Source organism: Scyliorhinus torazame, chromosome 16 (assembly GCF_047496885.1).
Source record: "Scyliorhinus torazame isolate Kashiwa2021f chromosome 16, sScyTor2.1, whole genome shotgun sequence".
In the NCBI taxonomy this organism is placed as follows: domain Eukaryota; kingdom Metazoa; phylum Chordata; class Chondrichthyes; order Carcharhiniformes; family Scyliorhinidae; genus Scyliorhinus; species Scyliorhinus torazame.
Genome location: NC_092722.1, coordinates 159,827,776 through 159,854,597, shown reverse-complemented (window position 1 = coordinate 159,854,597; position 26,822 = coordinate 159,827,776). Strand labels below are relative to the sequence as shown.

Below are 26,822 nucleotides of genomic sequence, written 5' to 3'. Positions count from 1 at the left end.
TTCTTCCTCACAGGAACATGCCTGTCCGGTCAACGTTTCGAGACTTTAGAGCATCCATTTAGGGCTGATTTAAAGTTGTGGAGCATATCCATTTTCTGGTGCTGGTATTGGAGGTAATCATGCAAGAGGTGCAGCAAAGAAGTTACCTCGTTTGTGATCCCCAGGCACACTCCCAACAGGGGTTCTATTCCCTCAGTTTGAGGTGACAGATGGGCGGAAAATGTTGTGTCTGACAAGCCAAAGAACACGTGATGAGCGAGTTTAGCAGCCAGAGGAAACCTGCCAAAGGTAAAGCTATCCAGCATTCCCCTATCCTAATTGCTAGGACAAACTACATATTCCATGTAAAGCTTCCTCTCACCCTGCTTAAACCATGACTGGAGCTGAATGCTCAGCTCTTCCTGATCTTCAAATACTTCAGTAAAGCGCACATTCAATTGTAAGTTCTGTCACCTTCTGTTTTGAACGTCACTTACCTGCAAAAGACTTGACCACTCACACACAAGCTGGGATGCTGGTTGGACAGATTTCACTCTTTATCTGCTCTTTGAAATTGCAGCATTTCCCTATTCCACGTGAAGAATGAGGTGGAACATAACGGGAGTACACAAACCTGAATGTGAGGCGAGATCCCGGATTTAGACCCTTTTGAGGTTTGAACAAGCCAGGCTCCCCCATTTTAAGACCCTGAAAACATAACTTCTTTTACTCCTATTCATAATTATCTGCATGTTGGAAGAACAATCCAGGATAGCCCTGGGTTCTGAGAAGCCACGTTTCATTCCGCCTTTTTCAAATACAAGAGGCACAAAGGATTGTTTGAAGATTACAGCTACTTGGGGAACTGCATTGGCTTACGTGATTCTAAGTTGCCGATCACTAACAACCTGGATATTCACGAATCCCCTACTAGGATTCATAAGACAAACACAGTTGTATGCAGGAGTTTGACTGGCCACTATGCATCTTTCAATACTACCCTGGACTTTGGGGAATCCTTCAAAGTGGACAAAATTGTAAGGTTTCTGACATTACAACAGTGAGCAGAATCTTTTGTCTTCCCCCGCCCACCACAATGATTTTTTTTGTGATGGGGCATTTAATTAGGAGAATTAAATCCATAAGACCATAAGACATAGGAGCAGAATTAGGCCACTCGGCCCATCGAGTCTGCTCCGCCATTCAATCATGGCTGATATTTTCTCATCCCCATTCTCCTGCCTTCTCCCCATAACCCCTGATCCCCTTATTAATCAAGAACCTATCTATCTCTATCTTAAAGACACTCAGTGAATTAGCCTCCACAGCCTTCTGCGGCAAAGATTTCCACAGATTCATCACCCTCTGGCTGAAGAAATTCCTCCTCATCTGTTTTAAAGGGTCGTCCCTTTAGTCGGAGATGGTGTCCTCTGGTTCTAGTTTTTCCTACAAGTGGAAACATCCTCTGCACATCCACTCTATCCAGGCCTCGCAGTATCTTGTAAGTTTCAATAAGATCATCTCTCTGTTTAGCACAGGGCTAATTCGCTGGCTTTGAAAGTAGACCAAGGCAGGCCAGCAGCACGGTTCAATTCCCGTACCAGCTTCCCCGAAGAGGCGCCGGAATGTGGCGACTAGGGGCTTTTCACAGTAACTTCATTTGAAGCCTACTTGTGACAATAAGCGATTTTCATTTAATTTCATTTCATCCTTCTAAACTCCACCGAGTACAGACCCAGAGTCCTCAACCGTTCCTCGTACAACAAGTTCTTCATTCCAGGGATCATTCTTGTGAACCTCCTCTGGACCCTTTCCAAGGCCAGCACATCCTTCCTTAGAAAAGGGGCCCAAAACTGCTCACAATAGTCCAAATGCGGTCTGACCAGAGCCTTATACAGCCTCAGAAGTACATCCCTGGTCTTGTATTCTAGCCCTCTTGGCATAAATGCTACCATTGCATTTGCCATCTTAACTGCAGACTGAACCTGCACATTAACCTTAAGAGAATTGTGAACAAGGACTCCCAAATCAACTTTGTGTTTCTGCCTTCTGAAGCAGTTCCCCATTTAGAAAATAGTCTATGCCTCAATTCCTCCTTCCAAGTGCATAACCTCACACTTTTCCACATTTGTATTTCATCTACCACTTCATTGCCCACTCTCCTAGCTTGTCCAAGTCCTTCTGCAGCCTCCTTGCTTCCTCAATACTATCTGTCCCTCGATAGATCTTTGTATCATCTGCAAACTTGGCAACAGTGCCTTCAGTACCTTCTTCCAGATCATTAATGTATATTGTAAAAAGTTGTGGGCCCAGTACAGCCCCCTGAGGCACACCACTAATCACCGGCTGACATCCTAAAAAAGACCCCTTTATCCCCACTCTCTGCCTTCTGCCACTTAGCCAATCCTCTATCCATGCCAGGATCTTACCCTTAACACAATGGGCTTTTAACTTATTTAATAGTCTCCTATGTGGCACCTTGTCAAAGGTCTTCTGGAAATCTAAATAAATCACGTCCACTGGTTCTCCTTTGTCTAACTTCCTTGTTACCTCCTCAAAGAACTCTTAACAGATTTGTCAGACACGACCTCCCTTTGACAAAGCCGTGCTGACTCAGTCATATTTTACCATGCACTTCCAAGTGCTTCGCGATCTTATTTTAATAACAGACTCTGAAATCTTACCAATGACCAAAGTCAGGCTAACTGGCCTATAATTTCCCGTCTTCTGCCTCCCTCCCTTCTTAAACAGTGGTGTTATATTAGCCACCTTCCAGTCCTCTGGGACCCTTCCTGCCTCCAGTGATTCCTGAAAGATCATCACTAATGCCTCCACAAGTACCTCAGTTATCTCTTTTTGGACCCTGGGGTGTAGTCCATCAGGTCCATGTGACTTATCCACCTTCAGACCTTTCAGTTTCCCCAGAACCTTCTCCTTTGTAATGGTCACTGCACTCACCTCTGTCCCCTGGTTCTCCTGGAGCTCTGGCATCCCACTGGTGTCTTCCACCATGAAGACTAATGCAAAGTAACTATTCAGTTCATCTGCCATTTCTTTGTTTCCTATTATTACTTCTCCAGCCACATTTTCTAGTGGTCCAATGTCTATTTTTGCTTCTCTCTTACCTTTAATATATTGAAAAAATTATCTTCCTACCTTCCTTTATACTACTAGCTAGTTTGCACTCATACTTCATCTCCCCCCTTATTGCATTTTTAGTTGTCCTCTGCTTGCTTTTAAAGGCTTCCCAATCCTCTGGATTCCCACTAATTATTGCCACTTTGTATGCTTTTTCCTTAGCCTTTATGTTGTCCTTGACATCCCTCGTCAGCCATGGATGCTTTGTCCTCCCCTTAGCATGTTTCCTCCTCCTTGGGATGAATTTCTGTTGTGCCTCCCTAATAAACACAAAAACCCCTGCCGTTGCTGTTCCACTGTCTTCCCTGCTCGGCTCCTTCTCCAATCAACTCGAGCCAGCTCCTCCCTCATGTCTTTGTAGTTACCCTTATTTAATTGTAATAACGTAACATCTGATTGTAGCTTCTCCCTCTCAAACTGCAGGGTAAATTCGATCATATTGTGGTCACTGCTCCCTAAGGGTTCCTTCACCTTAAGTTCCCTAATCAAGTCTGCCTCATTACACATCACCAAATCCAGAATTGCCTGTTCCCTAGTAGGCTCTGTCACAAGCTGCTCCAAAAAACCATCTCTTAGACATTCTACAAATTCCATTTCTTGGGATCCACTACCAACCTGATTTTCCCAGTCCACCTGCATATTGAAGTCCCCCATGATTATTGTAATATTGCCTTTTTTACATGCCTTTTCTATCTCCTGATTTATTTTCTGCCCCACATCCTGACTACTGTTAGGGGCCTGTACATAATACCCATCAGGGTCTTTTTACCTTTGCGATTCCTCAACTCTACACCCACAGAGATTCTATGCCTTCTGATCCTATATCGCTCCTTGCTATTGACTTAACTTCATTCCTTACTAACAATGCAACCCCTTTGCCCATCTGCCTGTCCTTTCGAAAGGGCATATATCCTTGGATATTTAGATCCCAGCCCTGATTCCCTTGCAGCCACGTCTGTGATGCCCACAACATCCTACCGGCCAATTTCAGTGTGCGTAACAAGCTCATTTACCTTGTTCCGTATACTGCGCACGTTTAGGTACAACACCCTCAATCCTGCCTTGGCCACCTCCCTTTTCACACTCTCCTCAGTCACTGTACCCTGTACTGTGGCCCTTTTGATTTTTGACTGTGGCTTCTCTGCCTTACACTTTCCCCCTTACTGCTTTTCGTTTCTGACCCCATTTTACTTCCCTCCGACTTCCCCCATCGGTTCCAATCCCCCTGCCACATTAGTTTAAACCCTTCCCAACAGCTCTAGCAAACATCCCCCTCGGACATCGGTTCCAGTCCTGCCCAGGTGTAGGCTGTCCGGTTTGTACTGGTCCCACCCCCCCCAGAACCAGTTCCAATGCCCCAAGAATTTGAATCATTTTCTCTTGCATCATCTCTCGAGCCACGCATTCATCCTATCTATCCTGACATTCCTACTCTGACTAGCTCGTGGCACTGGTAGCAATCCTGAGATTACTACCTTTTGAGGTCCTACGTTTTAGTTTAACTCCTAACTCCCCGAATTCAGCTTGTAGGACCTCATCCCTTTTTTTTTTTACCTATATCATTGGTGCCTATGTGCACCACGACAGCCGGATGTTCACCCCCCCCCCCCCCCTAGAATGTCCTGCAGCTGCTCCGAGACATCCTTGACCCTTGCACCAGGGAGGCAACATACCATCCTGGAGTCTCGATTGCATCCGCAGAACCGCCTGTCTATTCTCCTTATGATTGAGTCCCCTATCACGATAGCCCTGCCATTCTTCCTCCTGCCCTGCTGCGCAGCAGAGCCAGCCATGAACCTGGCTGCTGCTGCCTTCCCCTGGTGAGCCATCTCCCTCAACAGTATCGAAAGCGGTATATCTGTTTTGCAGGGAGATGACCGCAGAGGACACCTGCACTGCTGTCCTACTCTTGCTCTGTCTTTTGGTCACCCATTTTCTACCTCCCTCAGTAACTTTCACTTGCGGTGTGACCAACTCGCTAAATGTGCTATCCACGACATTAAAAGCACCTCCTCCCCACCCAGCTTAATTTTAGATCAAAGTAGCTTTCGGTGACTGACACTTAACTGCCAACCAGTTATGTGAGTGGGTGGGGCAGCCCCTTGTTAACCTTCACTGCACAATTCTAGATTAATTTAAATTCCTGAAATTTAAAAAGGAACAGTCTTATCGATTCAATTCCCACCTAGCTTCAAATCACTTTTCGCTTTGCCTCACCAACTGTGTCCTCTCTGGCTCATTGGGAGAACTCCCACCTTGAACTTATATCCACGGTGGTTATATCTGTGGCAGGAACACCTGTGGATGGCCATCCCACATCACCACTAAGAGAAGCCCTTAGTTATGCGATTAATACCCACTTAGAGTCCAGCCCATACAAAGAGCTTGACAACCAAGCACTGGCACGTTTACTATGGGCCCCCTGGGAGACCCCCTCGCTCAGAGCCATTCAGTGCCTGATTGAGGGACCCGACAGCAAGAAGTGAGGGCCCACTGAGAGCCCCACCCTTACTGGCAACCCCTCCGTGACCCCAAACTTGCAACCCACTTCTGACCATCAATCATCTGTGCCTGGTTCCTTCCTCAATCCAAGGCCTTGGGTGGATGTAGTATCTGCAGCAGCCATTGACCGCACCCCCCCCCCCCCCCCCCCCCCAGGCCTATTGTACCCAGTGATTATATTTCAAAGGTATTATTAACTGCAAATCACTGTTTCAGATCATTAAAAGATGCTACTTTCTTGTTTTTTCTTTCCTTGCTGCTTGCTTTTTTAGGGAACAATTATGAAGTGGTTTACCAGCTGCAGTGACTTGATTGATGCATTATTGTACTATGAGGAGGTGTTGTAATGTCCCCAAAGCACCTTTTATAATGGGCCTGAGGCACAAATGGGTCAGGGCTGTAGTGACTTTGTTTGCCGTGAGCAACGCAGCCCTTGTGGTGAAACGTGGCTGCATGTCAGCTCAAAGCAGGTGAAAAACCTAATCGCTGCTTTCCTGGTGAAACAAATAAAGGCCGCAAACGATGTTTTTCAGAGATATTCCCCCACAAAGTACGCTTGGATCTATAAACACTGCTAGCTGGCCAAAGGCACTCTGTCCCTGGCTCAGACAAACCAATCTCATCCACGTTTTCTTCCAAATAACACCCTCCGTAATTCCCGTATCCAGAATTTGCACCGCAGCGATGCTGAATATTCCTCGCAGATATATGTTCCATCCCGCCCACATAATTCCCGCGGGAGGTGGGAGAGGAAAATGTACACCACAAACTTCCTGCTCCCAGCTGACACCTTTCACACACCAGCTATGCGGAACGGAGTGTCCATCTGATAGCAATCAGTGTTGGCGTACCTTCACTACGTAGCTCCTAACCTGGAATTTCCTGATATTTCAGCAAAAATAATTAGTGATTATATTCATCCCTGTGAGGATTAGTGTGCATCATTTAAAGCTAAACATAAAGTATTTTATATTCCATAAAATATTCCATTAGCTACTTTTATTTTTCTTTCCTTCATAGCTGACCACTAACCTTTGTGTCGGGAGCTGATATTGACATGAATAGAGTTATTCCGTAATGGCAGGATTGCACACCGGGGCATCGGGAGTGCGCTTCTTAAACAGGAAGTGATTAGGCTCCCTGAATGTTGAACTCATGTGCGACCACCACTTCCGATCATGCACATGGGTGCACGCTTCCCAGGGAGTCTGAATGACAGCTACATCCTGGGACATTCGGAGAACCCCAGCATCTTCAAGGACCACCACAGAATGACGGGTTTTCTCTTGAGGGATAAGGGGTACCGCTGAGGTCCTCGCTGATGGCGCCAGTGTGGAGGCCAGATACCGAAGCGGAGACCCGTTATAACGAGGGCCATGTTGCTACACATGCTGTCACTAAGCGGTGCATCGGACTGCTCGAGATGCGGTTCCGATGCCTGGACTGCTCTGTTGGTGCACTGCAGTAAAAACCCCCAGAGGGTCTCCCGCTTGTGATGGTCTGCTGTGCCCTCTATAACCTGTCACAGCAGCGGGGGATGTCATGCTAGAGGAGGAGGAGGGACTAAGAGGGGCTGGTGGATGAGCCTGGGGAGGGCCCGCAGGAGGAGCCAGGGTTGGAGGACAGGCGGCGGTAAAGGTCAGGCCCGGAGGACCAGGGAGGCCCTCACCCTCGCCTGCATCTTATCAGATGCAGTTTTATCCGTCACCCCCCCTCTCCCGTCAATTGCCCTCCTTCCCCTCCATTCCCCGATTCTCCCACACCTCCCACGCCAACTCCCATGTTCCACCCCCCCTCCTCCACCTCCCAAAGGGTCTGTGTTAACATCACTCCAGGATAAACTCTGGTGCTCCTCAGTTTAGATCTCTGTGTCACCTAGCTCTGCTGGTCCCAGCAGCTCACATTGTCTGCACAATGGTGTTGACGCCCTCAGCGATGCTCCTTCGCAACTGGGCCATGCTCTGCAGTGCCTCGGCAATGTCCACCTCCATCTGGGACATGTCTCTCATCGACTGTGACATGATGTCGAGGCCCTCAGCAATGGTCGTCACAGACTGCGCCATGTCTTGGACACCACCCCTCAAGACGCTGACCTTGTGCTGCAGACTTTCCATTACGGTCACCACCCTGGCAGTTTCGGCCTTGGTGCCACGCATTGTCGGCATCATCTCCTGCTCCAGAGCCTTTGGAACGCCACCAATTAGTTATTCAATCGCTCAAGTATCAAAGACATCCCCTCATAAATCTTGTGGCCGTATTGTAGCATCTGCATCATCTCTGGGATATCCTTGTCTAGAGGTTTGGTATCTGACCTCTGGACTCCCATGGATGTTCCTGCCTCCCACCTGATGTGCATCAACAATTGTGTGATGTTTACTAGATTGTGCCCCAGAAGCCTGACCGCTAGTGTCTCTGCGCTGTTGAAAGGTGGGGGTGATAGCTACGATGCCTTGATGGTGCTCTCCTCGGAGCTCTCCTCTGAGGTGGTCTCTTGGGTGGTGGGGGGACTCCGGATGGCTCAGCCCCATCAGATGGAGACCTTACGAGACAATGGACATGTCTCAGTGAGAGGGAAGGATCATTTTGTCTGACTCGAACAACTCACTTGAGACAGAGCATCTGGGTGAAGGGGCAGTGGATCCTCACCTTTGTGGGGCAGGGCAACCACTGTGTTGGTGACTGCTTTCTCCTCAGTCAACCCTGCGATCTCCAGGGCCCATTCCTCATAGAGGGTGAGGACTCGGATCTCTGGTACTCCACCCATGTCTTCGTCCTTTCCCATCTTTTTTGGGTTATCTTCTCCTGCGGCGACAAAGAGAGGGCATTGTGAGCCGCACGCTTGACGGATCAAGAGGGTCTATAGCAGGTGATATATGTGGGCACTGCACAGCTATACATGAAGGGGTTGTGCTGGTGGCTGCCAGGACGTGCTGAGGAACAAGCACGAAGATCAGATGTGGGGAGGGTGACGCGGCGTCAGCCAGTGATTTGTGGGGTGGCAGGCGGAACAGATGCCAGGAGAGTGGCTGGAACTTACCTTGCAGCTCTGTGGAGATCATTGGTCTTCTTCCGACATTGGTCATGCTGCCCGCACTGACAGCCACGGACCTGCCTCCCAGGTGACATTGGTGGCCCTGCTGCTGGGCTTCCGATCGGGAAAGCGGGATGTCCCGTCCTGCCACCACTTCCAAAAGCCTGGCCAGGTTGACATCCCGAAAGCGAGGAGCTGGTCTGGGCACTGCCATGCTTGTGTGTTGACGGGGAGTGAGTTGTGAGGGAGCATTTAAAAGCAGCTCCCCTTGTTAGTGGCGAGCTGCTGAGACGCAAGTCTGGCAAATCAGATGGCGAAACAGCAGTAATGGCGAGAAGCTTGCGGGGACTCATTTCCGCACTGCTATTAAATACGGGTTGTGATCTCGTCAACGCAGCCGTCGAGAAAAACACCCCGCAAACGCACCCAAAATAACACTTGGAAACGTTTCCATTACATCGCTCCCTTCATGTTTGTGTGGCCTAAAGATAGTTTGATAAAACTGCTGCTTGTGAGGCTCACATGCAAAACTAAATGTATAATGTAGCCTACTGGAGCGCCATTCGCTGCTGTGGCAATGTAAAATATTTACCATTTTATCATTACTTGTAAGCCATCAGAGGAGTTTTGCTGTTTTAGTTTTTTTAATAATGGCAAGTAAAATTTGGTTTGTAGCTGATGTGTTAGGCAGGTTGGTTCGATGTGGACTGCACTCGATGCAGGGAAGCTAGAAACAGACGTCTAACACAGGAGAAGATCCAACACTGTTTTATTCAACTAGATGAACTGCTGTACATATTCAGCTGTGGGTCGACACTACACTGATCTGACTAGTGACCTTGTAGTAGCCTGACCAGACTTACTAGCTACCGCATGGTGTTTGTGCTTGCTAGCTCGTGGACTCTGACTGTCTCAGTAGCTGGGTCCCGAAAGAGCGGGGAACCTAGTGCCCTCTGACTTTATAGTGATAGTGTCCTGTCTGGTGATTGGCTGTGCTGTGTTGTATGCTTACTGGTCATCCTATGTGTCAATCACTGCTTGTCTGCATCTCATTATATACATGAGTGGATATTATGACAGTAGCATTTTGAGTTTCTTGATGTGTATTAAAAAGCAATTTCTTCTCCAAAGCAAGAATCTAAATTCATAGAATCGCTACAGTGCAGCCCTCACTGCCTTACTTAGTGTGAAGCCATTGTAGTAGAATTGCTGAGCAGTTTCTTTCTCTCCCCACTGGGGAAGGAAACATTTGCCAACTGCATTTTCAAACAAATGGCCCTTTAAAACTCAACAATGATCTGGGATTCTTCATGCAGGACCTTGTTAATCATGTTTCCTTGGCAACAGTAGTCAATGAGTTAAATACAGCAGATGAAATACCTCCAATTCTCTCAGTATGAATGCTGGCTCCTGTTGAAGGGCTGTCTACTTCCCTTGTTGGAATATTCCATTGTGAAAAGGGATGCACGGCTGTGGGAAATATTTCTCCACTTTTCTATGCTTGTGAGAACAAATATTGAATATAAAATTCATAGTTCCAGGAAAAAAGAATGAAATGTTGCAGTGGCCCTGAATTGAGTCAGTTTAATATACAAATGGGTAGTCAATGAACAATGTACCTGACCTGCTTTCTGCAGCTCTTCAGGGACCTGGCTGTGTGCTTATAGGGAGGAGTCATCTTATTCTGTGTTGTGTCATCTTCTCAATTGTTTTTTTTTATGTGCGGGTTTGTTGCAGTGTCAGCTTTTGTCAATGACTGAGCAGGATCATTATTGTGTACCCCACGATAGTCAGGAAAGCCTCTAGTAATATTGGTGCCAGGAGCTGGCAGCAGTTCAGAAATCAGAAGCAGCCACTACAGTATTACTGTCACTAATGCAAGCAGCTGTTCCCATCTGCAGTGCAGCATCGCAGCCCGACAGTCAGACCTCTCCGGGCTTTTCGCTGGTGGAGCTAACAAGGAGGCTGGCCCTGCTTGGAGCTTCTGCACAGGGGCAAGCCAAGGATGGGAGGCTCCCAGTCTGTGCAGCAGAGGCAGGCGAGCAGCCTGAATCGGGAACCTTCAGAGGCTATGTGAGTGCTGCATCGTTTTTTTGTTTTGTTCTTAACACCATCACTCCCCACCTCATTGCCAAGGCCAGCAGCATCATCAGCCATCCCAGTGTAGCTAGTACGAGCAGCCACCCAGGGGCCCTGGCTTTGCACCATAGCCTGTGCGATATCCCTAAATGACAGTGCTATCCCTGAAGGACAATGTTTTGTATCTTCAATGGCATTATTGTAATATCTGAACTGGAACTAAAATAAAAATAAGATTGCCGCAACCTTTGAACGATATTGATTATTTGTCTGTAAGGAATGCTCAATGATCTGAGTGTGACTTAATGGTGCTTTGGTGTTAAATGTAAAATGACTAGGGTAGTATTTCTGAGTGATCTGTCCTTTTCCTTTGTGGAGCTGCACAATGATACCATAGGTTTCTCTTGTTGGTTTTAAACGATGAAAAGGGGAGACTGCCCTTTTGGTGCTTTTTGAACAGTAGTATTTAGAATCAGGTACACAGCTATATAGATCAAAAGGCCTTGAAAAACATCTTTAAAATTTTCTTTTCTCAGTACATTCACATGTTTGTAAGTTTCAATCTATACAAAGTTGACTGAAAATCAACGAGCTGCCTGTTTAAGACCCTGATGCTGCTGCACTGACAGCAGAAACACAGCTAGAAGCGGCTGCTAGTTCTGTGGGTGACCTGAAATCTGAAATAAATATGGAAACATCATTGTCTTCTTCTGAGCTTTATGTTGAGCAGGTGATGACTGACCTCCAATCCTGGTGAGTATGACTACATGAACGACTATTTGTGTGGTGTTTTTGCCTTTTTGAAGCCAAATGCCTTCTTTATTGCAGCAGTAAGTGAAGAAACTAGTTCACAGAACCAGCCCTTGAGGCTGGGTGTAACTAATGTGAGAATACACTACCTAGCAGAGCTGTCTGAGGCACAATATGCTGATTCCAGCCCATGAACACTCTTACAATTACTGACTCTAACCCTTATCAGCACTATTTTTCTTCTCTATTGTCCTACCCTGGACATTTGTATTATCTCATTTAATAGAGTACACAACTGATTGCCAGCCTACAGAACTAGGACTTGCATATCGATCCTGTCCCTTTGACCATATGTTCTATTGGCAGATTTGCTCGAACACATACAAAACCAGTTTTTAAAAAAAGCATTTAGAGAGATCACAAGTGATTAACTCAAAGCAGGATCATATCGCTTTTGAAATAAATGCCATTCTCTGGAAGGATAAAGACCATTCCCTGAATTATTCAGGGTTCTTTGTACTGCATAGAGCTACAATAAACCACTTCCAAACACTCTGACTTCCGTGACCTATGATGTAATGGCTGCATTTATGTGGACATGGACCAATGATATTCCCTGTTCAATTTAATCAAGTACACATGACTTTTGCACTTTCTAATGTGGCGAGCTAATGGGAACTATGGGGAGTATTTGAATATTTCATTGCCTGATGTAAGGATTCAATGTGAAGATTGTAGCGGTGAATTGATTTATATTCAGAAGAGAACTGGTCATATGTAATGGGTTGTTTCTCAGAAGATGCATTGTGCCTTTGTACCTTGAAAATACTTTGCGTGTTTCCAATATGCTCAGTGATATCGGAATACTTCGGCTGTTGGGATTCTCTTTTCCCGCAGCCCCATCCGTGGGAATCCCAGTGGCCTGGGGTGGCTTCGATGGGAAATCCCATTGACAAGTGGCGGGAAGAGATAATCCCACCGCCAGTGAATGGCACGCCACTGAGAAACACGCGGCTGGGGGACCAGAGAATCCAGCCCATCTTGTGTAATGGAAAACTACTGTTTAACAAAAAATACTAAATTGTTTGAAAGCAAGATATAAATGGGAAAAAAATCTGTCAGCCAATCATTTTAGCATCATGGTTGAAATACAAGTCAAGCATGACTTCAAACACAAAGATCTGATAACTTTTAGCTTTATTATCCACGTCGCCATAGAAAAGCTGATTTGATTTTACATTTGGGATAATAATATTCCTTATCCCCAACTTCTCACCTGTGTCTAATTTTAGTTTTCAAACCAGAGTGTGGCTTTGTACATCGCTCTTTATACTATATCCCACTCTGAAATTGTAGGTTATTTGCTCCAGGCCCTTGACATTGAAATATAATTAGAATAAAACATAGTTTAGAAGTTGGCTCAACAAATTATTGAAATCAAGGAGTAGTTACAAGGAACGTAGCAAAAGGATTTGTTAATGACTTAGATATAAAAAAACAATGTCAGTTTGTCAAATGTGATGATTGCACCAATGTACGGAGTGCAGTTTGTTAATAGGTTTCAAACCCGTTGGTGAAACAGAAACTAAGGCACAGAACGTTTCTTCATTGAGAGGGTTTATTGGCTTGTGCAGTCTCACAGCTGTCCGCCGACTCAACCCAGTGTCCAAGCTGTACTATTTATATGTGCTCAGTTAATACCCATCACCTTCATCAACTCCAATGCGCCAGTGCAGTCTTCGGACACCTGAGGAACAGAATGTTTGAAGTCCAAGACCTCAAACCAAGCACCAATCTCATGGTCTACAGAGCAGCCATGGTCCCCGCCCTCCTGTATGTATCTCAAACATAGACATCTCAAACATAGACAATGTACAGCAGGCACCTCAAATCCCTGGAGAGATATCACCAACATTCCCTCACAAAATCCTGCAAATCCAGTGGCAGAATAGGCATAGCAACCTGAGCGTCCTCTCAGGCTAATATCCCCAGTATTGAGGCACTGGTCACGCTCAACCAGCTGCGATGGGCGGACCACATTGCCCGCATGCTTGACACAAGACTCCTGAAACAAGTGCTGTACTCTGAGCTCCGTAATGACAAACAATCACTGGGAGGGCAGAGGAAACGCTACATGGACACTCTGAAAACCTCTCTAAGTAAATGCAACATCTCCATTGACATGCGGGAATTGCTTACGTTAGTTCGCACAAACTGGAGAAAAAGCATCCACGAGAGTACCAATCACCTCGAGAGTCATAGCGTGGAGCACGCGGAGGCCAAGCGTAAACAGCGCAGAATGCAGAGCGTCCCAGCAATCCACCTCATCAAACACCACCTACCAAACCTGTGGCAAAGTCTGCGGATCCAGGATTGGTTGCAGAACCCACTTCCCCGGCTTGGAAGCAAGTCATCCTCGATGCTGAGGGTCTACCCCCAAGAACCAATTTCTTTTAACCGTAACAATGTAATTTGACAAGATATTAACACAGGCGAGCTGTAAATACCGGTTTGTACAGGGATTCAGATCAGTCAGGAATGAAGCAGATTAGTAACAAATGAAACTTACAATTGATAAATGCACATTGTTCAAAATCTGCAATGAATCTCAGGATTAAAAATAAAATTTCATTTATCCAGTTCCTATCTTAGCCGTTGAGCAGCCGCTGTGCATTTCAGCCATCTTTGTATTGCAGTTAGAATGGAACGGGAATGGAATGTAAGGGAATGTGGGTTTTTTGGACTTTCAGAAGGCTTTCGACATAGTCCCACATAAGAGATTAGTGTGTAAATTAAAAGCGCATGGGATTGGGGAAGTATATTGAGATAGATAGAAAACTGGTTGGCAGACAGGAAACGAAGAGTTGGAATAACTGGACCTTTTTCCGAATCGCAGGCGCTGATTAGTGGGGTACTGCAGGGATTGGTGCTGGGACCCCAGCTATTCACAATGTATATTAATGATTTAGATGAGGGAACTAAATATAATAGGCAGGATTCTCTGTACCTGAGGCTTTCCAATGGCGTCACGTTTCTCAACGGCGTCAACACGGCCCCAGGATCAGCAATTCTGGCCCCTATAGGGGGCCAGCAGAGCGCTGGAGCGGTTCACGGCGCTCCAGCTGCTGATCCGGCCGTGGAATGGGCGCCGGGGGATGCGCACATGCGTAGTGGGTCCGGTGCGAACCCGCGCATGCGCAGTCCCACCGGCGCGATTCCACGCATGTGCGGTGTCTCCCTTGTAACATGGCACAGGAGTACAGGGGCCGGCGCGGAATAAAGGAGGCTGGGACACAGAGGCTGGCCCGCTGATCGGTGGGGCCCGGTCGCGGGCCAGGCCACATGAAAAAAAAAGAAAATCGCTTATTGTCACAAGTAGGCTTCAAATGAAGTTACTGCGAAAAGCCCTTAGTTGCCACATTCCCGCGCCTGTTCGTGGAGGCTTGTATGGGAATCGAACCGTGCTGCTGGCCTGCCTTGGTCTGCTTTAAAAGCCAGCGATTTAGCCCAGTGTGCTAAACCAGCCCCATCGGATCCCCCCCTCCGCCCCCCCCCCCCCCCACGCCCCCACATACCACCACCCAACCCTTCAACTCCGAGGTCCCACCGGCTCAGAGCAGGTTAGAACGGCGCCGGCGGTACTCGTTTTTGTTTTTTTAACGGCCGCTCGGCCCATCCGAGCCGGAGAATTGCGAGGGGGGGGGGCGCATAGTGCGGCCCGCGACCAGCACCGCACCGACCACGCCAGCCCCAATGATGCCGATTCTCCGTTCGTGTCATGGCGGCGTGGCGCAATTCGCACGGCCCCCCCCCCCCCGGCGATTCTCCGACCCGGCACGGGGTCGGAGAATCCTGCCTTATATCTCCAAATTTGCAGATGGCACAAAGCTGGGTGGGAGGGTGAGCTGTGAGCAGGATGCAGAGATCCTTCAGAGTGTGATTTGGACAAGTTGAGTGAGTCAGCAAATGAATTGGAGATGCAGGATCATTTGGATAAATGTCAGGTTATCCACTTTGGAAGCAAAAACAGGAAGGTTGATTATTATCAGAATGGCCATACATTAGGAGAGGGGAATGTGCAATGACACCTGGGTGTCCTTGTACACCAGTCACGATGGTAAACTTGCAGGTGCAGCAGGCGGTAAAGAAGGAAAATGGTATGTTGCCCTTCTTACTGGAGGATTCAAGTACATGAGCAGGGAAGTCTTGCCGGGCGCGAATCAGCTTGCCGTCTAACCGGCCCGCTGCCGATTGCGAGTCCTGGATCACCCCAAAATTTGGTGAACAGATATTCAATCCTAATTTGCATTAATTTCCATCACATTAGCGAGATTGAAGTTGAATGTGGAATTTCCGACCTCCCGGGAATTAGCCTGCTCCCCAGCAAGAAATCACATGGGCATTGTTTAGTATTCCTTTCTGAAAAAATGAAGCTGGCGCAATGGCTGCTGAGGGGAACTAAGGAGGTGAGCAGCCATTTCCATTTTCAAGGGCACCAGAGCTGCTGCCCCAGGGCTTGGGGGAGAGCGGGGGGGGGGGGGTGGTTTTCGTCTTTGAGGCCATCTTTAAATATTGTGGTGACCCATAACAGGGGCAACTACAGCTGCTGCCTGTCTGTCCTACCAGACACTTCCAGGACAAAGGCCTGATCTAGGTTCTATGTTACAGATCACTTTAACTCCCTTTGACTGTGAACAGCCTGTAGCTTCACAGCTGGTGAGGAATTGGCTGTGTTAGTTGTGAGAGCACTTAACAGCTGCAGATTGTGTTTACAGCTTGCTCCTGCTGGAGGGTGCAGATGCGTGGAAGCTACTGTTCCTGTTTCTTTCCTTTTCTACAGCTGGAAAGAAGGACATTTTTTTCTAAGATACCTGGGTCCCAAAACATCGGGCTCAGGGGGATGTATGAGTCCAGAAGGCAATCCGGTTTGAAGCAAGAAGATGCTGCGGGATCTGGTGGTGTTCCAAATGGGCCACCTGCTAACGCCGTTGAAGAAATGCTTTGGCAGATTGCTGATGCTTTTGTTGCTGGTGTGAGTGCTGCATGTAACTGGCCCGTCATTGTGGGTGAAACTTGCTGGATGTCCAGGATGTTGAACTGCACCTTGAGCACCAGTGGACTATGTGGATGGCAGGATTTGGTTCCGGTGAGATTGGGGTATGTGGGTGGGCCTGCACAGCTGCGGTTTCTGGATGGAGAATGGCACTGATAAGTGGAACGAGTAACACATTGATGGACAGATCATTTCTACGACAAAGTTCTGGACATGATATCACATTCTCAGGCTTATCCTCCAATTTTGTTGTGGAACCTCCGAGGGGTAATACTGTCTGTTTGTCTTTTGGGGGGAAAATGAGCTGATATAGTTTTGTATTGGTACCAATATGGAACGGTGAAGTTTCCTTATTGATAATGTGATATGTGGAATGTTACACAGTTCATTTTTAAATCTTTGTTACTGTTGACCGTTTAATAAAGAAAATATTCTCAAGTGGCTTCTCGTGGGTGAACACTTTGCCTGAACTCTAGAGCGTCAGCACCATAGAGGCAGCAGCCAACAATCAAACACTCGAGAGCTGGGCTTCAGCACTGGGATTTCCTCATGACCATAGCACAAGTGTGTGGATCACAGGAGGACCCATCAACACGGTCTCCCTAATGTTTCTGGCAGGGGTCTGGGGTCTAGGGGCTCCTGCTGTAGCTGGGGGGTGAGAGTACAGAGCAAGGTTTTCCAGCACAACTGGCTTGCCGGATGGCACTCTAAGAGAAAGTGGGACACATAAGGGGGATTTGAGAGTCCTGGGGTGGAAGCCCTGACTGATTGTCAGTCTCTCTCTCCTTCTCCAAATGTTTGCATATATAACAATATGGCTGGTGTTGCCAATCCCGCAGAGGCTGCTCTCACAGTACTGATGGCAGACAAGACGGCCAGGCGTCGGAGAAGGCAGCAGCATCGATGCAGACTAGAGGCGGCACCCCATGTGCAGGGAGCCGCCGCACACCCCGAAGACCTGGCCACCCATCAGGCTGAGGAGGAACTCCAGAGCGGGCGCCAGCGACAACCCAAGGTGTACAGGCGTCGTTAGTATTTTGAGGCGATGACGGGTAGCATGTGCCGTAGGAGACTCCATCTCAACAAAGAGACAGTGCAGCACCTGTGTGACGTCCTTGTGGACCTGGCATCCACTGAAGAGGAGGTCACCCTCTCCCAGCAGCTGTGACTTAGGGGGCAGATCTATCGGCATTGTTGTGCTCGATTTGGGACACAGCAAGGCCAGTGAATCTTACGAGAGGCCTCTCGCAAGACTTACATTATGCCTTGCGAGAGCTAACAAGAACATATTTACATATTCAAGCGAGCAGTTTAAAACTGGGGCTCCGATCTCTTGGTTCAAATGAGGCCTTGGCGGGCGTTCCTCGCCAAGGCCCGGAACAGAAGCAGAGTCCCATTTGAAAGCAGGGTTTTTCTCGGTGCTGCAAGCTAAGTACACCCAAAACGGGACTCGGGTTTCTTTTCCATCAAATCGCACCTCGGATCATTCCAGGGCACGACCGAGGGCGTGTGGCATTGCACAAGCTACAGCCCACAAGTGCATCCGTGAGGTCACATATGCCCTGGAAGCTGTCTATCTTAACTCTGAACTGGACCAAGCCCACCAAGATGCCCGGGCTGCAGGATTCTCCAACATCACTAGGCTGCCCCAGGTCCAGGGGTAATTGAAGGCACGCAAGTCGCATTGCACACACCGGGGCAACAGGGAGTGCCCTACATTAACTGGAAGGGCTGCCACTCCCTGAATGTTCAACTCGTGGGCGACCACTGCCTCTGGATCATGCATGTGTGTGCACGCTTCCCAGGGAGCTTGCATGACAGCTACACCCTGGAGATCCCCTTTGAGGACCACCCCAGGATGACGGGTTGGCTCCTGGAGGATAAGGGTGTTCCCAACTGTGATCCTGGCTGATGACGCTTGTGCAGAGGCTGGAGACCAAGGCGGAAACCCAATATAACGAGGCCCATGTTTCCACCCATTAAGCGGTGCATCTAACTGCTCAAAATGCAGTTCCAATTCCTGGGCTACTCTGGTGGGTGCACTGCAGTACACCCCCTAGATGGTCTGCTGTGCCCACGACTCCCTGGCACAGCAGCGGGGCAACATGGAGGGACATGTGATACCACCACTCAAGACCCAGACGTCGTGCTCCAGGCCTTCCACTGCGGTCACCCCCCTAGCAGTGTTCGCCTCTGCCACTCTTTGGTAGTATGCATTAGGGGTCATGTGGGACTGTGAAGCCATGATGTCATTGGCTGACAGATCCCGGGTCCTGGTTGGACGTTGACCTCTAGCTCCGCCCTGAAGGCGGAGTATAAGTACCTGGAGTCCTCCCCCGCAGGCAGTCTACTACTGAACTGCGGGGGAAACAGTCACGCTTAATAAAGCCTCATCGACTTCACTCTATTCGTCTCTCGGAGTCTTTGTGCGCTACAATTTATTAAGCGTGACTAAAGGACTATGGAGCTCAGGATCATCCCGGAATGCCTGAGGATCAGCCCCCACGCAGTGAACGCGGCAGCAGCTTTCAAGCACTGGCAGACTTGTTTTGAGGCCTACCTCAGAACGGCCACCGGCCGGGTTATAGAAGACCAAAAACTACAGGTCCTGCACTCGAGGTTAAGCACGGAGATATTCTCTCTCATCGAAGACGCAGAGGATTTCCAGATGGCGTTCGCAGCACTAAAAAGTCTCTATGTCCGCCCAGTAAACCAGATCTACGCTCGCTATCAACTCGCAATGAGACGGCAAAGTCCCGGAGAATCGATAGATGAATTCTGCGCCGCGCTACTAATTTTGGGACGAGCCTGCAGCTGCCCGTCAGTGAACGCAAATGAACACACGGACATGTTAATGCGCGATGCTTTTGTGGCAGGTATGAACTCCTCCCAAATCCGCCAAAGACTTCTAGAAAAAGAGTCGCTAGGACTCTCAGAGGCACGGGCCCTAGCAGCCTCCCTAGACGTGGCCGCGCGAAATACCCGCGCCTACGGCTCCGACCGCGCGGCAGCCCATTGGGCTCCGTACGTACCCGTCGCGACAAACCAACCCCCCCCCCCCCCCCCCGGACACCCCACAGGCTTGCGCGGTCCAAACGCCAAGTCGCACCGGGGGCGCCCGCTGCTATTTCTGCGGCCAGGCGAAACACCCCCGGCAGCGCTGCCCGGCCCGCGCAACGGTCTGCAAGAGCTGCGGGAAAAAGGGCCATTTCGCGGCTGTGTGCCGGTCCCGCGAGATCGCCGCTGTCCCGGGAGAACAGGGAGCCCTGCACGCCGTTTACGCTCCCCAACCCCCCCAGCGCCCCATGTACGACCCGCAGGCGCAGCCACTCTGGGTCCCGACCACCGCGGTCCCGGGAGAACAGGGATCCCTGCACGCCGATTACGCTCCCCAACCCCCTCCCCCGCGCCCCATGTATGACCCGCCGGCGCTACCACTTTGGGTCCCGACCACCGCTGTCCCCAGAGATGAGGGAGCCCTGCGCGTTCCTAACGCTCCCCAACCCCCCCCAGCACCCCATGTGCGACCCGCAGACGCCGCCATTTTGGCACCCGGCCACCATGAGGGGAGGAAGGGCGCCGCCATCTTGGACCACCCCAGACCTGTACGACGCATGGGGGTGGCCATTTTGTCCACCCCCGCCGCCATCTTGTGACCCCCCAGCCATGTACGATGCATAGGGGCAGCCATTTTGTTCTCCCCGACGCCACCTTGGACGGCAACAACGGACCCCAGTATCGATGGCTCCATGGGGTTCGAAGAAGACACTCAACTACTACAACCACGTCTCGCTTCAATGACGCTGGACCAAGCTCGGCCCCGGACACGCCAGACGACGACGACAACGGTGCTGATAAACGGGCACGAGACACCATGCCTAGTCGACTCCGGGAGCACGGAGAGCTTTATCCACCCCGACACGGTAAGACGCTGTTCTTTGACCACCCATCCCAGCGCACAAAAGATTTCCCTAGCTGCAGGATCCCACTCCGTACAGATCAAAGGCTTCTGCATAGTTACCCTAACGGTACAGGGGAGGGAGTTCAAAAACTACAGGCTCTACGTCCTTCCCCAACTCTGCGCCCCCACATTACTGGGATTAGACTTCCAGTGCAATCTACAGAGCCTAACCTTCAAATTCGGCGGCCCAATACCCCCACTCACTATCTGCGGCCTCGCAACCCTCAAGGTGCAACCCCCGTCCTTGTTTGCAAACCTCACCCCGGATTGCAAACCCGTCGCCACTAGGAGCAGACGGTACAGCGCCCAGGACCGGACCTTCATTCGGTCCGAAGTCCAGCGGCTACTAAAGGAAGGCATAATCCAGGCCAGCAATAGTCCCTGGAGAGCACAGGTGGTAGTAGTGAAGACAGGGGAGAAACAAAGGATGGTCATAGACTATAGCCAGACCATCAACAGGTACACACAACTAGACGCGTACCCTCTCCCCCGCATATCCGACATGGTCAATCGGATTGCCCAATATAAAGTCTTCTCCACCGTGGACCTCAAGTCCGCCTACCATCAGCTCCCCATCCGCCCAAGTGACCGCAAGTACACAGCCTTCGAGGCAGACGGGCGATTATACCATTTCCTAAGGGTCCCATTTGGCGTCACAAACGGGGTCTCGGTCTTCCAACGAGAGATGGACCGAATGGTTGATCAACACGGGTTGCGGGCCACATTCCCGTATCTCGACAATGTAACCATCTGCGGCCACGATCAGCAGGACCACGACGCCAACCTCCAAAAATTCCTCCAGACCGCTAAAGCCTAGAACCTCACGTACAACGAGGACAAGTGCGTTTTCAGCACAAACCGGCTGGCCATCCTGGGCTACGTAGTGCGCAATGGGATAATAGGCCCCGACCCCGAACGTATGCGCGCCCTCATGGAATTTCCCCTCCCGCACTGCTCAAAAGCCCTGAAACGCTGCCTGGGGTTCTTTTCATACTACGCCCAGTGGGTCCCCCAGTACGCAGACAAGGCCCGCCCCCTAATACAGACCACGACCTTCCCTCTGTCGACAGAGGCTTGCCAGGCCTTCAGCCGCATCAAAGCGGATATCGCAAAGGCCACGATGCGCGCCATCGACGAGTCCCTCCCCTCCCAGGTCGAGAGCGACGCCTCCGACGTAGCTCTAGCGGCCACCCTTAACCAAGCGGGCAGACCCGTGGCCTTTTTCTCCCGAACCCTCCACGCTTCAGAAATCCGCCACTCCTCAGTGGAAAAGGAAGCCCAAGCCACAGTGGAAGCTGTGCGACATTAGAGGCATTACCTGGCCGGCAGGAGATTCACTCTCCTCACGGACCAACGGTCGGTAGCCTTCATGTTCGATAATGCACAGCGGGGCAAAATCAACAACGACAAGATCTTAAGGTGGAGGATCGAGCTCTCCACCTTCAACTACGAGATCTTGTATCGTCCCGGAAAGCTGAACAAGCCGTCCGATGCCCTATCCCGCGGCACATGTGCCAACGCACAAATTAACCGCCTCCAAACCCTCCACGAGGACCTCTGCCACCCGGGGGTCACTCGGTTTTACCACTTTATCAAGTCCCGCAACCTCCCATACTCCTTAGAGGAGGTCCGTACAGTCACAAGGAACTGCCACATCTGCGCAGAGTGCAAACCGCATTTTCAGGCCGGATGGTGCGCACCTGATTAAGGCTTCCCGCCCCTTTGAACGCCTTAGTCTGGATTTCAAAGGACCCCTCCCCTCCACCGACCGCAACATATACTTCCTTAATGTGGTGGACGAGTACTCCCGCTTCCCATTCGCCATCCCCTGTTCTGACATGACCGCGGCCACAGTCATTAAAGCCCTGAACACCATATTCACACTGTTCGGTTGCCCCGCATACGTCCACAGCGACAGTGGGTCCTCCTTCATGAGTGACGAGCTGCGCCAGTTCCTGCTCAGCAACGGGATAGCCTCGAGCAGGACGACCAGCTACAACCCCCGGGGGAACGGGCAAGTAGAGAGGGAGAACGGCACGGTCTGGAAGACCGTCCTACTGGCCCTACGGTCCAGGGACCTCCCAGTTTCACGGTGGCAGGAGGTCCTTCCGGACGCCCTCCACTCCATCCGGTCACTACTGTGTACTAGCACTAACCAAACGCCTCATGAGCGCCTCCTTGCCTTCCCCAGGAAGTCCTCCTCTGGAACGTCGCTGTCGACCTGGCTGGCGGCCCCAGGACCCATCTTGCTCCGAAAGCGGGCGCACAAGTCGGACCCGTTGGTCGAAAGGGTTCACCTCCTTCACGCGAACCCGCAGTACGCTTACGTGGAGTACCCCGACGGCCGACAGGATATGGTCTCTCTGCGAGATCTGGCGCCCGCCGGCAACACACACACCCCCCCGACACCAATCACCCAACCCTCCCCCCTTCCTGCCACCGCCGCACCCCGCGACCGTCCCCTTCCCAGGAGGATCAGTCCTCCTCCCAGGCCCAACCAGGAATGAAGCCCAAGCTGAAACCGTAAGGCTCCCGGAGACGACAACACCGGAACAAGCACCACCACCACCACCGGGGCCGAGGCGATCGACACGGACGACCAGACCGCCCGACCGACTCGTGGCGTCGATCTAACAGTACAATATGTGGACTTTTAACAAGAACATTTTGTCTTTTCCTGACGATTACTGTAAATAGTTTGAAAAAAAAAAAACCTTTGTACATACTGTAATAACATGCAAAAGTTTTCATCCCAGGACCAGCCTTGTAAACCCTTACCACCATGCGAAGCATCACCCCGCCGGGTTCATTTTTAACAAGGGGTGAATGTGGTAGTATGCATTAGGGGTTATGTGGGACTGTGAAGCCATGATGTCATTGGCTGACAGATCCCGGGTCCTGGTTGGACGTTGACCTCTAGCTCCGCCCTGAAGGCGGAGTATAAGTACCTGGAGTCCTCCCCCGCAGGCAGTCTACTACTGAACTGCGGGGGAAACAGTCACGCTTAATAAAGCCTCATCGACTTCACTCTATTCGTCTCTCGGAGTCTTTGTGCGCTACAATTTATTAAGCGTGACTAAAGGACTATGGAGCTCACGTTTTGTGTTAAACTGCGCACTATGCTTTCATGAAGCAGTTTGATATAGCACTTGGGGCGAAGGGGATCAAAGGATTTGGGGCAGGGGGCAGGTTCAGGCTATTCCGGTGGATGGTCAGGCATGATCATATGAATGGCGGAACAGGATTGAAGGGCCGAATGTTTCTATGTAAAATAGCTCATTTGTATACAGCAAGGCCCCGTAATCGGTGAGACCGATGTTGGGTGTTGTTAATTGCTGAATGAATATGATGCAGGACATTGAGAGACTTCCCTGTGTTTGTTTGAATAGTCCCATTGTATCTACACATACACCTAAGAGCAGATGAGTCCATCCATTTAACACCTGATCCGGAGAGGGTACCTCTCAGTGTCCTGTGGTTCCGTGGTATTGTATTGAAGTCTCAGCCTAGATCATGGCTCGATTCTCTGGAGTGGGCTTGAACCTATGACCTTCTTTGGATGTGAATTTAACTCCAAGCTTGGAATGAGTGAGCAGCAAGTAGAACACTCATTGGAGACCAACCTAGCTGGCAGGAAGATAGTTTTCCGAGTGCAGGGGTGGGGCAGAAAAGATGGAGCGGTGTCAGTTGAAGTAAGGAGCGTCCGGGGGAGCAAGAGCTCACATCCTGTGGATCCCAACATTGATCTCTTGTTCTTTCTGGTTTGACAAAATAATGATTGCGTGAAGTGTTTGGAGCCTTTTCCTTTACACCCTCAAGTTGGAGTGTGCACAGTGTCCAACTTGTGACTTAAAATAGTAGCATGGACATCATAGGAACTGAATACACATAGGATTAAAGTTCCTGCCCAATGGATAACCTCAGTAAATATCGCAGGAAAGAGTGATAAAAGGTGCACCGTGACTTTAACTCCATTACCACCTTATTCTGGCTGAGTAGGTCAAGTTAAAATCAGCCCTACTCACTCAAAGGCAAAATTACTATCAGTGAGTCAGAGCTAAGATCACATTGAATGGAATTAGATTTTTGGGACAAATAGTAAAAAGGAGTTTGGGATTGTAATAAACTCCGTCTTTTAATGCATTGGAAGCAAAACAATGTGAAAAACATATTTAGTTATTTTAATTTTTTTTTAAAGAGTGCTCAATTCTTTCCTCCATTTAAGGCAATCGAGCTTGGCCAATCCACACACCCCGCACATCCTCCTGGGCCGTGCGGGTGAGATAGAGGAAGAACTCCACACACACACACAGTGGGCCGGGACCGAACCCGGGTCCTCGGCACCACGATACCATAGCAGTGGTATCGCGGTGCCGAACAATATGTTTATTATTGGGATGTCTGGTCAAAATACTAGCAGATAGGGTTCCTTAGCTGTGCTAAGGGTTTTCAGACCTTATTTAGAGGTCTTAGCTCTGCATACTCCTGGTGACCTCATCGTAAAAGATATATATTGGAGAAGGTGCAGAAAAGACCAGTGAAGCTGATTCGTGCTGTGAATGAGATGCACTATGAAGAAAGTGCAGAGAAACCCAAGCTGCAGTCTGGAAAGATGTGATTCACGAAGGTTTAATTGAAGTATATAAAATATTAATGGTATTGATACAGTTGAACTCCTTAAACTACCATATAGTAGCCTTTATAAAACCACAGGCGGAATTTTCCCAAAACATGGCAAAGTGTCAGGTTCTGACGGAAAATGAGCGTATTTCTCCCCAGAAACAGAGGCAGGTTTCCACTCCAGACATTCTGACGCTTTGTCAAAATAACGCAGAGGGGCAGGTTTTGCACCGTCACTGTGGCGGGGCGGGACCTGATAGAGCCGGCAAGCGCCTGGCACTACAGAGATCGGGGTGCCTCCCCCCACCACCACCGTCACTGGTAATGGGGCCTCCCCACCAACATTGCCAGCATCGGGGCTTCAGTGCCCACCAGCCTTGCCGGAAACACATTTGGCAAATCTTTGTTGAGAAAGGGAATCCTGTTCAACATTCTTGTCATAAGTGTCATGTATGCCTGCCCATGTCAGTATTAGTAGTTTATATTTAAACAAATCAGGAAATAAATTAGACAAGTCCCTTCATGATCCACTAGCTGGGGTGCTTTAGACAAATAAATATTTTGGGGTGTCCGATGAAGTTTGATGCTCTAATAGAATCGATAAGCTATTAATGAGCTTCAGAAGGTTTATTTCCTTGATCGTTCACTCAACAATACTCGTGCTTTGAAAACCTCTCTTAACCATCCTGTTCATGTGAAAAATTTGTGCACATGTCCAAATATTTACAGAAATAGAAAATGTGGGCCACGCCTTTTCGGGCTTGGATGGGAACATTGCCCCCAGGTGGTGAGGAACATGGCCAGGTAGTGCCACGGGGGCGAGGCCTGCAGGGAACCCCATTATGCGGGAGGCGCCCACTGTGTGGGGATGCCAGCGATTGTATATATTAAAATTTCAGTCATGGTAACACAATTTCGAAAACTGTGTGAGGATGATGTAAGAATTCTACCAAAATGGGGAAGAATCATGAATGGATACGATTCAATTCGTAGCAACCTCAGGGTATCATAGAGGCATGACCCCATAGAACAAAATGCCGTTGTTGTCATGGCTACAATTGTGGGGGCAATTCAGTTGCTTGTTCAGGTCTCTGGTCTTGAGCACATTCTTGGCTGTGTGGTTTCCAAGGAAATGTTTTGTTACTGAGTATTGGATTTTGTGCTGTGTGCGGATTGAAGGAACCAGCTGCTTTTACTCCAAAAACGGAGTTTGTTTTGGGATGCTCATGTACAGAATCGAATAGTTCAGCATTACTTTATAGACCGTTAAAGAGCAGACTGTATTCTAACAATTCTTCGCAACATTATCATCTAAAATAATAAAAGTGGGTGATAGATTTGGCAAATGGCCATTGAAGCGTTTGCTGCCATCTGCTGCTATTGTGCAAATTGGAACCTTTATGTTGATTCAAACGAAATATTGGTTTATTGAAAAAAATGAGTTAATATGTGATTTTAGCACATCGCTCTGATTAGAATGAAAACTGGAATGTTTATGAACCACATTGTTGGAGAAACATGTATCTGTCTATATACTTACGTAGTATAGGCGAATGACTTTAATTTGCATTACTGCATGGGGTATTCTCTCACAGTGCCTTTGGGTTAGGTAATGTATTTTAATCGTCGGTTGGTAGAGAACTCAATAGTAGACAGTAACCAGGGCCATGAGCACCATTCCAGCATGTTGTATTTGTGTTCGTTTTTCT

General features: G+C 49.2%; 1 protein-coding gene and 1 long non-coding RNA gene across 3 annotated transcripts in view; both read left to right on the top strand.

Moving 5' to 3' along the window:
• The window catches only part of LOC140393173 (uncharacterized), a 384,488-nt gene that overhangs the window by 183,594 nt on the left and 174,072 nt on the right, over positions 1–26,822 (top strand). The gene's annotated exons all lie outside the window — the stretch shown is intronic.
• LOC140393175 (uncharacterized) lies at positions 10,732–16,975 on the top strand. The gene is made up of 2 exons (XR_011935513.1): positions 10,732–11,482; positions 16,320–16,975. It is a non-coding gene; the product is annotated as an uncharacterized lncRNA (long non-coding RNA).